Source organism: Vicugna pacos, chromosome 29 (genome assembly GCF_048564905.1).
Source record: "Vicugna pacos chromosome 29, VicPac4, whole genome shotgun sequence".
NCBI lineage: Eukaryota > Metazoa > Chordata > Mammalia > Artiodactyla > Camelidae > Vicugna > Vicugna pacos.
The window spans coordinates 22,611,069-22,620,141 of NC_133015.1; the positions used below are offsets into that span (position 1 = coordinate 22,611,069).

Here is a 9,073-nt window from a genome sequence, read left to right on the forward strand (position 1 = left end):
TGTGGAAGATACAAAGATATACCTTTAAAACCCATGTTTTCTGATGGATTTCAGTCTCTCTCAACAACAGTTGACCTGTAAATAGTGGTACGTTTAGTGTGCCCAAGGGAGGAGCGAGCTGAGGCTCTTCTTACTCTACCATCTTGGCCACTTCCTTCTCTGGCTTGGATTCTTCAAATGCTCAAACCTTGGTCCACCACAGGACTTTTGCACATGCTACTTGCACTGTGTAAACACTTGTGTGTTGACTCCCTCATGCCATTTAGTTAAATATTTTTCCTTAAGCTAAGCCTTTCCCAATACCTTACCCAGAGCATTTCCCCATGCCTTTTATTTCCTTCATAATGTATCTTTCATAATAGCTAGCAATTATTTTAATTGTCTTATTTATGTATTATATTACATCTATGTCCCTCTGTAAAGGGACAGAAATGATATTTGCCTTGTTAACTAATGTCCAAATAAAGTCCATATTTAGAAGAGTGCTTAGCACATAACTAACAGTGAATGTTTGTTGAGTAAAAGAAAAAATAAGTTGCAATAGTCATTAACCTTTGGATTAAGATAGTGTGGCTTATTTTAAAACACCTGATGCATGTGTTCTTTTCAGAGATTTCCAAATGCCAGGCTTCATTCAAGTGGTTTATTTTATAAAATTCACTAAGTTGTTCTTGAAAATGCAGATTCTCAGAAACGCTGAGATAGTAGACTTCAGGAGGGGTCCTTGAGCCTAGAGTGTTCAACAAGCTCTTCAAGTGACTCTAATGTGCAGCGACACTGGCGACTAACAGATCTGATGACTCCTGGCCATGTAATTTTAGGAAATAAAGAGCTCAGTAAGGGATCAATCCCCAGCCCTGTTTCTGGAAAACAAAAATTCAGCACTTTGGATATGCTGGTATCCAGTTGTGCACGTTTCGTCCTGAATACAGAGGATGGAAGAGACCACACCCAGAGCACATTTCCATGAATCTCCTATGTCAGTGATTACGTAGGTCACCCCAAGTCCTCTGTGAAGCAAGATGAGGTGGAACCTTGATATTTTATCCTTTCAATTCAGAAACAACACTAGTAGTAAAGAGAAAAAAACTTCCCCCTAAGTAGGAAATAGCATTATTTAAAAAATTAATGTGGCCTAAGTATTTAGGCCAGAGCTAATTTTTTATTATCCACATAATTAAAAGGAAATTGTGATGCCCATTATCCAAAAACTCTTCAGCGCATTAAATATAATTTAACAGTTACAATATTTGCTTTCCTAATATACTTTGCTTGGTTCGAGTTCATATGAAAATGAGTTTATATCTGAATTCATAATAAATGTACATTGGGTTTCTAGTAGACCATTCTGGGAAGCCAGGGGAAGCTAAACTGAATTAAGAATTAAATATTAAATCTAGATGAACCCTTAGGATTAATTCTTGTCTGGTCTAATTCCTCCATTTCACAAATGAGAAAGCAGAGGCTGAGAATGAGGAAGTGCCCTGCCACAGGGAGCCAGTCACATGCTTACAGCCGAGGGAAGCATTTACCTCCAAGCCCAGCTGCGTACAATCCATATGCGCGAACGCTGACTCTCCTGGTTTAAGAAGAGACTACACATTCTCAAGCTGTCTATGCATGCTCTGGGCTACAAGTTGGCATTTCAATTTAACCTAGGTCCTTCTTGTTTCTGAAGTCTTAATATTACTTGAATTAATTTTGAGCATCATATAAATTATTTTGTTTGACTCTATCTTAAACCCATTAGTTGGAAGAAAATGTTCCCCGCTCATTACATTAGAAAGGTCCACAATATGTACCAAAAGAGATTGAATTTTATCTTCAGTTGAAATTTCACTGAATGCTACTCACCTTTTAAAACACAGGAGTAACAGCCTCTCCATAAAACAGAAACAATTAAATCAACTCACTTCTCCCCTCTGCTCCCTCATGCCACTTCATTAACCCTAACTTGGAATGATTTCACATGTAACAGCCAAAGAAGATCTGTATTTGTGTTCAAGCAGAAACAGCTTAACAGTCATGAGAATGTCTAATAAAGACAGCAATATTATGGTTATTATCAGTATGACTTTCTAAGTAACCAAGTACCTATGGCGTACTGGGGACACACACCTCGTCCCCCAAACGTGACCAGCAGGATGCTGTGTGCTCACTGATGACAGTGTGAATTACAAAATGCAGTTTCATTTTCCAACCTGTGTTTGAAGATGACAATATATAATTCCAGTGCAAACATTCTCAACCTTGCGGCAGTTTATTTTAGGAAATAGCATGGCAGGCTGTAACTCAAGGTTAATTGCAACAAACAAATGACAGATTATTCAAAAGTGGGATGTAGTCCAGGAATAAGGATGGCTAGATTTCACATGTCTCCATGCTAAATCTTAGATACCCTCCAGTTCTGAATTTGCCCTTTTGTTATTTCTTTCACAAATCGTAAGAGGCTGCTCTTGGACCTTCTGCCGAGCTGGGAGAAGGCAAGGTCTATCTCGGTGCTGGAGGCTTTGAAGTCATACCCACCTGAGCTTGAAACCCAGTTTCCTCAGTTCTCAGTTTTGACCCTGAGCAAGTTATTTATTTTAATCCCAGTTTCGTTATCTATAAAACAATATTGTGCCTTCATAAATTGCTGTTAGGATTAAGCAAAATAAAGTATGTAAAGCGCTTAGCTAGAGACTGCCACTGAAAAAGCCTCAATCAAGTTCCAATATTATGTAAGACACTAACTCCTTTATAATAACAGCTAATGTCAAAGAACAGGCAGGCTGGTAATTACATCAGTTCACCTCTTTGGTAAACCAGAGCTCTGTGTTGTCGAAGCATTTGTAGTTTCATTTGATGAAATCCACTGAGAAATTGCTCTTAGAAATTATCTCCAAGGGTAGACGTTTGTAAAACAGTAAGCGAAGTGTTCTCGTGGCTTCCAGGAAGTCCCTTCATGGCTAAGTTTTATCCTTTTAATGAAAACAGGCTTCTGGAGCATTTTAGTTTTGAAGGAGATTGTGTAGTTCCAAAATGGGCAGCACATTTTCAGATTTTGCTGTGTCATTTAGTGGTAGGAACTGTCTGCAGTTTTCCGAGGACAGTGGTCTAAAAGTGTCTCACGCTGGTGCATTTCTCCAGACGTCTTGGCATACCTGAGCGAATTTCTCTGGAGATCTTGGTTGGAGGGAAATACAAAACTGGCATCACTTCCATTGTAAAGAGTAGTTGCTCTCTGGGCTTTTTTTTTTTATTTTTAATGTAGACACAATCGATATGAATAAGGAAAAGTTTATTAGGTAAACTTGGTGGCTAGTTTTCAATGGTATTCTAGAATGGCAGTCTTAAGTTTGAATTTATTCTTTGCCAAAACAGGAAAGAAGAAAAACACATTGTTGAGGAAAGAACGTGGAAGATGCTTGGTGCAGAAAGTAAAACCTCGGGCTCTGTGGCCTGTGGGTGGAAAGGGTCACGAGTATTTGTCAACAAGCCTGAAGAGGGTTCCAGAACTCCTTCCCAGCCCCAGTGCCTGTCCATCTCCCCCTCCCACTTCAGGGAGTTCAGACGTCATCTCTCTGAAGCTCCTCCAGAATATTCACCTCACTCCTCACAGGAAACGTAACTGCTCACATAACTCGTTGTTAACACCCTGTTACTGTAGCACTCAATTACATTTGACTGCAGTGTTGTGTTCACCAGTTAATCTCTGCCTGCACTGCAAGGCCACGGAGGGCAGGGGCCAAGTGCTTGACACATGTATGTTCAATAAAGGTGGATGGCATGGAGCTGAGGGTGAGGATAGGAAACGGGGGAGGAAGGGAAGAGAAAGGGGGAAAAGAAGACCTCAGGCGAGTGATGACTGGTTTCCATGAAAGGCCATGCCCACTGGCTGCCTTTATTAAAGTTCTCCAAGCGCGCAAGACCGAGGTGAAGGTGTGAAAAGAGAAATGTCACACTTTCAGTGGCTGGTAACGCTGATGAAGGGATTGCATCCCATCAACAAGGTGAGAATGAGACCACCTGTCTGGACGGACCTGGTTCCAGGAGACAAACTTCATACGAGCATAAGCGTTCAGAATAAACTGGTGTTGCACGTTTATCATTAGAAACAGCCAGGGGACCCTGGTGATGATGACAACATTTCCTTCTTAAGTCAGGATATATTTTTCTAACTTATCTACCACTATGTTAGAAACACAGCAACAGTCTGTCATGCTTATGAGTTTGACAATCTGCAGATATTATTCTAAAAATAAAGAGCTTCATCCAGAAGAAAATTAAAAAGAAAAGTGTAGTCATAACCAAATCACATAATCGCTGTAAGTAAGCATCTTTTTCCCTTCCTTTTTTTGGCCTCAGTTTACTTTTCCTAAAACTCCAACCTTCTGGTGCCTTTCAGATGACCAGTTTAATCCCGAGGGTCACTTGTGAGAGAGACCACGGGATCCCCTCGTCTTTGCTTGCTCCTCCCCGCCATTCTGGTCCTAGTCACCCCCGACTTGCCCATCTCTAAATTTATCAGATTATTTTCTCTAGAATCAAAGCAGGGATTTTTTTTTATCAAGAAGATTTTTTTATCAGGAAATCAAGAATAACTTTACATTTTAAACGCCTGTTGCTGTGTCTGTTCTTTACTGAAGCGTGCAGTTCGGTCTGTGATGCGCCTACCTCTCCCCGCTGTACCCTTTAATGTCTGGGTCTCTTACGTCAGTTCTTACCTGCTCTGCTTTTCAGGGAGATTGAGATCCGTCTGCACAAGTACCCATGGGAAGTAAATACTCTGCAGCTCTTGTGCCTGACTCAGGATTCCGGAAGTTACCTAGAAGGGGAACACAAATCAAGGGAAGTGAGTTACCAGGAAGGCTGCCTTTCCGCTAGATGAAGTAACCAGGACAGAAGCCCCTGCAGGGTCCTGGGGAGTGGGGCGGCCTTTCTAGAAAACGGAATTAACAAATGTGAGTCCCCACTGCCCCCTCCCCGACCTCCAGGGCAGTTTCTTTGATCTGGGCCCACCTGCCGCACCTGCCTCACAGTCTGCCCGCACCTCACTGAGATCCCCAAGCCAGCTGGGGACCTTGCTGCCTCTGCCCTCGTGGGAGTTCGTGTCTGTGACTTGGCTAGATGCTGCTCTCCTGCTTGGACATCTAACAGCCACTGACATGCTGCTGTTGTTTTCAAGGCATGGATGAAATTCTCTCTTTCATGGAGCCTTCCTGACTCCAAGTCTGGCAGCCGACCCGCTCTCCTGCCCAATGGCTGTTCTTCCCATCAGGGAGGGTGGCTCATCGGGCCAGGATTCTCACAAGGGACCATAGAAGTGCCTCCAGGAGAGTGAATTCAGTCTCTGGAGGGGTTTAAGCAGCTTGAAAAGTTCCGCAGTTGATCTGGGTTTGCTCACCACAGCTACCCAGATTAAACGGCAACAATCAGTTCTCTCTTGTGCTCCGATAGAACGGGTTTGTATCTTCAAGGGAAAGCATTTTTTTTTCCTATTTAGCAGTATCTATTGTAAAAGTACATTTGTCTTAATAATATTACAGAAAATTTAAAATTAAGAATTTTAAAACTACCCGCAGTACTATCATCCACCACAGTTACTGCTGTTTTCTTTCGGCCATCCTGAGAAACGCCCCTTTACGTTATCTGTTGACATAGTGACATCCAGTGCCACGTCCCGCTTTCCCTTCTAACATCATAACACACAGCAGTTATCGCATGTTGAAATAATGAAACAGACAGTTTTAAAATCAGGCTTTTTATGTACTATTTTATTAGCTCCTTAGCACTGCGTAGAGGCTACTAGAAGGCCTTCCCCATCCCACTCCGGGCTCTCCCTCTGCAGACCGCTTAGTGAGAGCACTAGGCCAGGGCAGGCTGGGAGAGGACTTGCTGTGTGTTCCGTACCCTTCGTAGTTAAATGCTTCTTGATTTCTCAGACAAACAGTTCAATGTCCAGGAGAGCGCTCCCAAGTGCCTTCACATCTGCAGTTCCCAAGGCACTGCTCTCCCACCCAGGGGGCAGGCATCCCGCATGGCGATCGCTGCCCGCGTCTCATTTCCATGCGTTGCTCCCTCTCTGTAACTTCACATCGCAGTATACCAGTCTCTGAATAGGGCCCTCCGTGCTTGTCTAGGTCTCCGGCTGTCTTTGTCCACAGCAGCAGCTGCTGGGCGAGGCACTGGGGACACGGCAGCAGGGACCCTGCCCTCACAGCGCCTGCCAGCCGGCAGGATGCTTGCCGGCCTCGCTGGGCTGATGGCGCCACCCGATGGCTGGCGTGCGCCAGGCTTGGTGTCTGCTTGTTACTGCTCACGCCTTTCCCTCCACCCTGGCCTCGTTTTACTTGTTTCTTTCCTTTATTATCTCAACATATTCCATCTTCCTGATTTTGCTTCCTCTGCTATCCAGCCTGTCTTCAAAACGCTGTGCTCCTAGGACTCTCAACAGACCCGTTCCTTTCTCCCCCCACACATTCCCTGAACCCTCCCAGTCTCGGACCTGTCATTGCCTGTCTGCCCTGTTCTCCCACGGGCTTCTGAGCGGTGCTGGAGGAACGCTCAGGACCTCAGCCAGGCTCTAGGCTGAGCTCAGCACTCCTTCCACGAGCTTCCTTATGTCCCCACAAACCATTCCCCTTGACCTTCATGCTCTCCACAGTCCCCTGCTCAGCCCTCTTAGAAGACAGCCTTGCCCACCTCGCAGAGAAGCTTGAAGCTGTCTGCCGTGAGCCCTCATCTCTCCACCTCTTGTCCTCAATCTGTTTGTGTCTGTCCTTATCTCCTTTGATCCAGATGTGACCTTCTGCTCCTCCGAACCTTTGACCCCGTATCTTCAGCATCTCTTATATTCTCTGTCCTCCCTTGACTTTTTCGCTCGTACCCTATAATGTGGTCATGTTTCTTCCATCATAAAGAGCCTTCCTTCCCTCAGCCCAGACATCTCTAAACATTTAGCTCTCCCTCTATTTCTTACCTCACACCTCCCTCTAAAATTAAATCTTTTTAATATTTAAAGATTTTCTTACAAAACATTTCCTATTTACTTAAATGTACAAAGAATAATGCCACACACTCCGTATTCTAAGAACTGAGCTAGAGGAATAGAGCCCAACACAGCTGGAGCCACGTGTGTAGTCTCCCAATTTTATCTTCTCCCATCTGAGAGTCAACAGCATCTTGAATTTTGGGCTTAAAATTCTCCATTAATAAAGAAAAAATATATACGGTGGCCCAGAGCTATGTTTACCATTCCCAGCCTCTGTTCTACTGTAGGCCGGGGTTTGGGACCACCTGGACATCCTAAAGAATGTCATACTTGCCCATTATGTCAGTGACTTGAGGCTCACTGGGCCAGAGGAGTAGAAACCAGCAGATTCATTGGAAGCCTTGATAAAACACACATGAGAGATAAAGCCTACAGCAGCCTGGGCCTCCCACAGCATCATGTGTTAGAGATTTAGTGTCCCATGTTTGCCAGAGCAGCCCCTCTCGAGTAAAAGAAAAAATAGTACATCTCATTTCCAAAATCAGAAAAAGGAAGCTCCTGACAGGTCCCTCTGGCGTGTACACTACACCTCGGGATGTTTCTCTGGACCAGGCATCGAGCCGTGGGGAAACCAGCTTTCCAGGACAGCAACGCACTCTGCGATAAGCCCAGGCTGCACTACACGGGGCCCCGCGGGGTGGGCCGTCTGACCCAGCAGACGCCCGCCGGTAGACGTACACGGGATAGGAAAACGCGCCGGTGGGGGTTATGGCAACATCACAGAGTGGGAGGAAACTGAGTTTCTGAATCACCACTTGGACACGAGCTGCCAGGAGGACCACAGACCCTCACTGTGATGTCATTAGAATGCAGAAGACGTTTGCTCCAGCTCCCATCAGTTACACTGAAGACCGCGATGCTGGCTCTAATAACAGCAGGGACCCGGATGACACCCTGACACAGGAAACAACGCAGGCCAAGTGTGGGGTTCTCACTGCGTCAGTGCCACTGAAGTGCGAGCCGTCTGGAGGGCTGGAGCTTAGTGGCAAGTTAGAATGGGGTAGGAGATAAAAGGAGACTCTGGGGCCATCTATGCTTAAAAATTTGGAAGCAGTCAGTGGGCAGGTGTTCGAGTGCTTGAAGAAAAATATGACAGTATTTGAATTTTAGAAAAATCACTCATCATCAAAGTGGGGTTGGTGTGAAACTGCTTTGGAGTCAAGGAGACTAGTATGAAAATAATGTATGATCCTCTGTCCAAGAGACGGTCGGAGTTTGCATGAAGCCAGTGGCAGTGGGAGCGGAGAAGAGAGGACGGGAGAGTCACAGAACACAGAGCCTGGGTGGACGTGAAGGAGGTTAGAGTTTCTCTTAGGCTCCGAGCTGGGGGGAAGTAGGGCATATAGCCATTACAATTTGAAATGCATGATGGAAAAAACGAATTTTAATAGCAACATGGAATTAAAATATGCTTAGGAATAAATGCACAGGACCCCGATGAGGGCAACAAATTACAGAGAGATGTAAAGGAGGACCCGGGCAGGCAGACAGGCACGTCGTGATGCTGAGCGGAGGGAAACTTCATCTGGGAGGTGCTAATTCTCACCAATCCATTTACGTAATTGACACGACTCTAATAGAAATGAGAATGGACAAGAACTTAAAAAATGATTCTAAGATTCATCTGTAAGAGAAATTGAGAAAATTTCAAAAAATAGAAAAATAAAACTTGAAAGAGGGGACTTGCACTGCTGTACATTAAAAGACATTGTAAGGTTATTCTTGTTGAAATTCTGGGAGGCCGATGAACCAGTCTGCAGCAAGATCAGGGCAACAGAATAAAACATACAGAAATAGACCTTAGTAAACAGAACTGCGTATATGATTAAGGTGACACTTCACATAAAAGAGTTCTCTTAAACAACTGACTATTGGAAACACTAAGTACATATAATTATATCTCCATATTACAAATTCCAGATAGAATAGAATAAAATATTTAAAAATAAAATATTCATATAAACTTGAAGATAAAATTCACAAAGAAGTTCTTTTGATAAATAAAAAAAGTGATAGGAATATTATTTCCTGGATTACTTT

General features: G+C 44.1%; 1 long non-coding RNA gene across 1 annotated transcript; it reads right to left on the reverse strand.

Moving 5' to 3' along the window:
• Positions 1-3,848: 3,848 nt before the first annotated feature.
• Positions 3,849-7,799, reverse strand: LOC140690201 (uncharacterized). The gene is made up of 3 exons (XR_012065381.1): positions 7,712-7,799; positions 4,707-4,807; positions 3,849-4,110 (listed from the first exon to the last, which is right to left on the reverse strand). It is a non-coding gene; the product is annotated as an uncharacterized lncRNA (long non-coding RNA).
• Between the last annotated feature and the right edge of the window lie 1,274 nt (positions 7,800-9,073).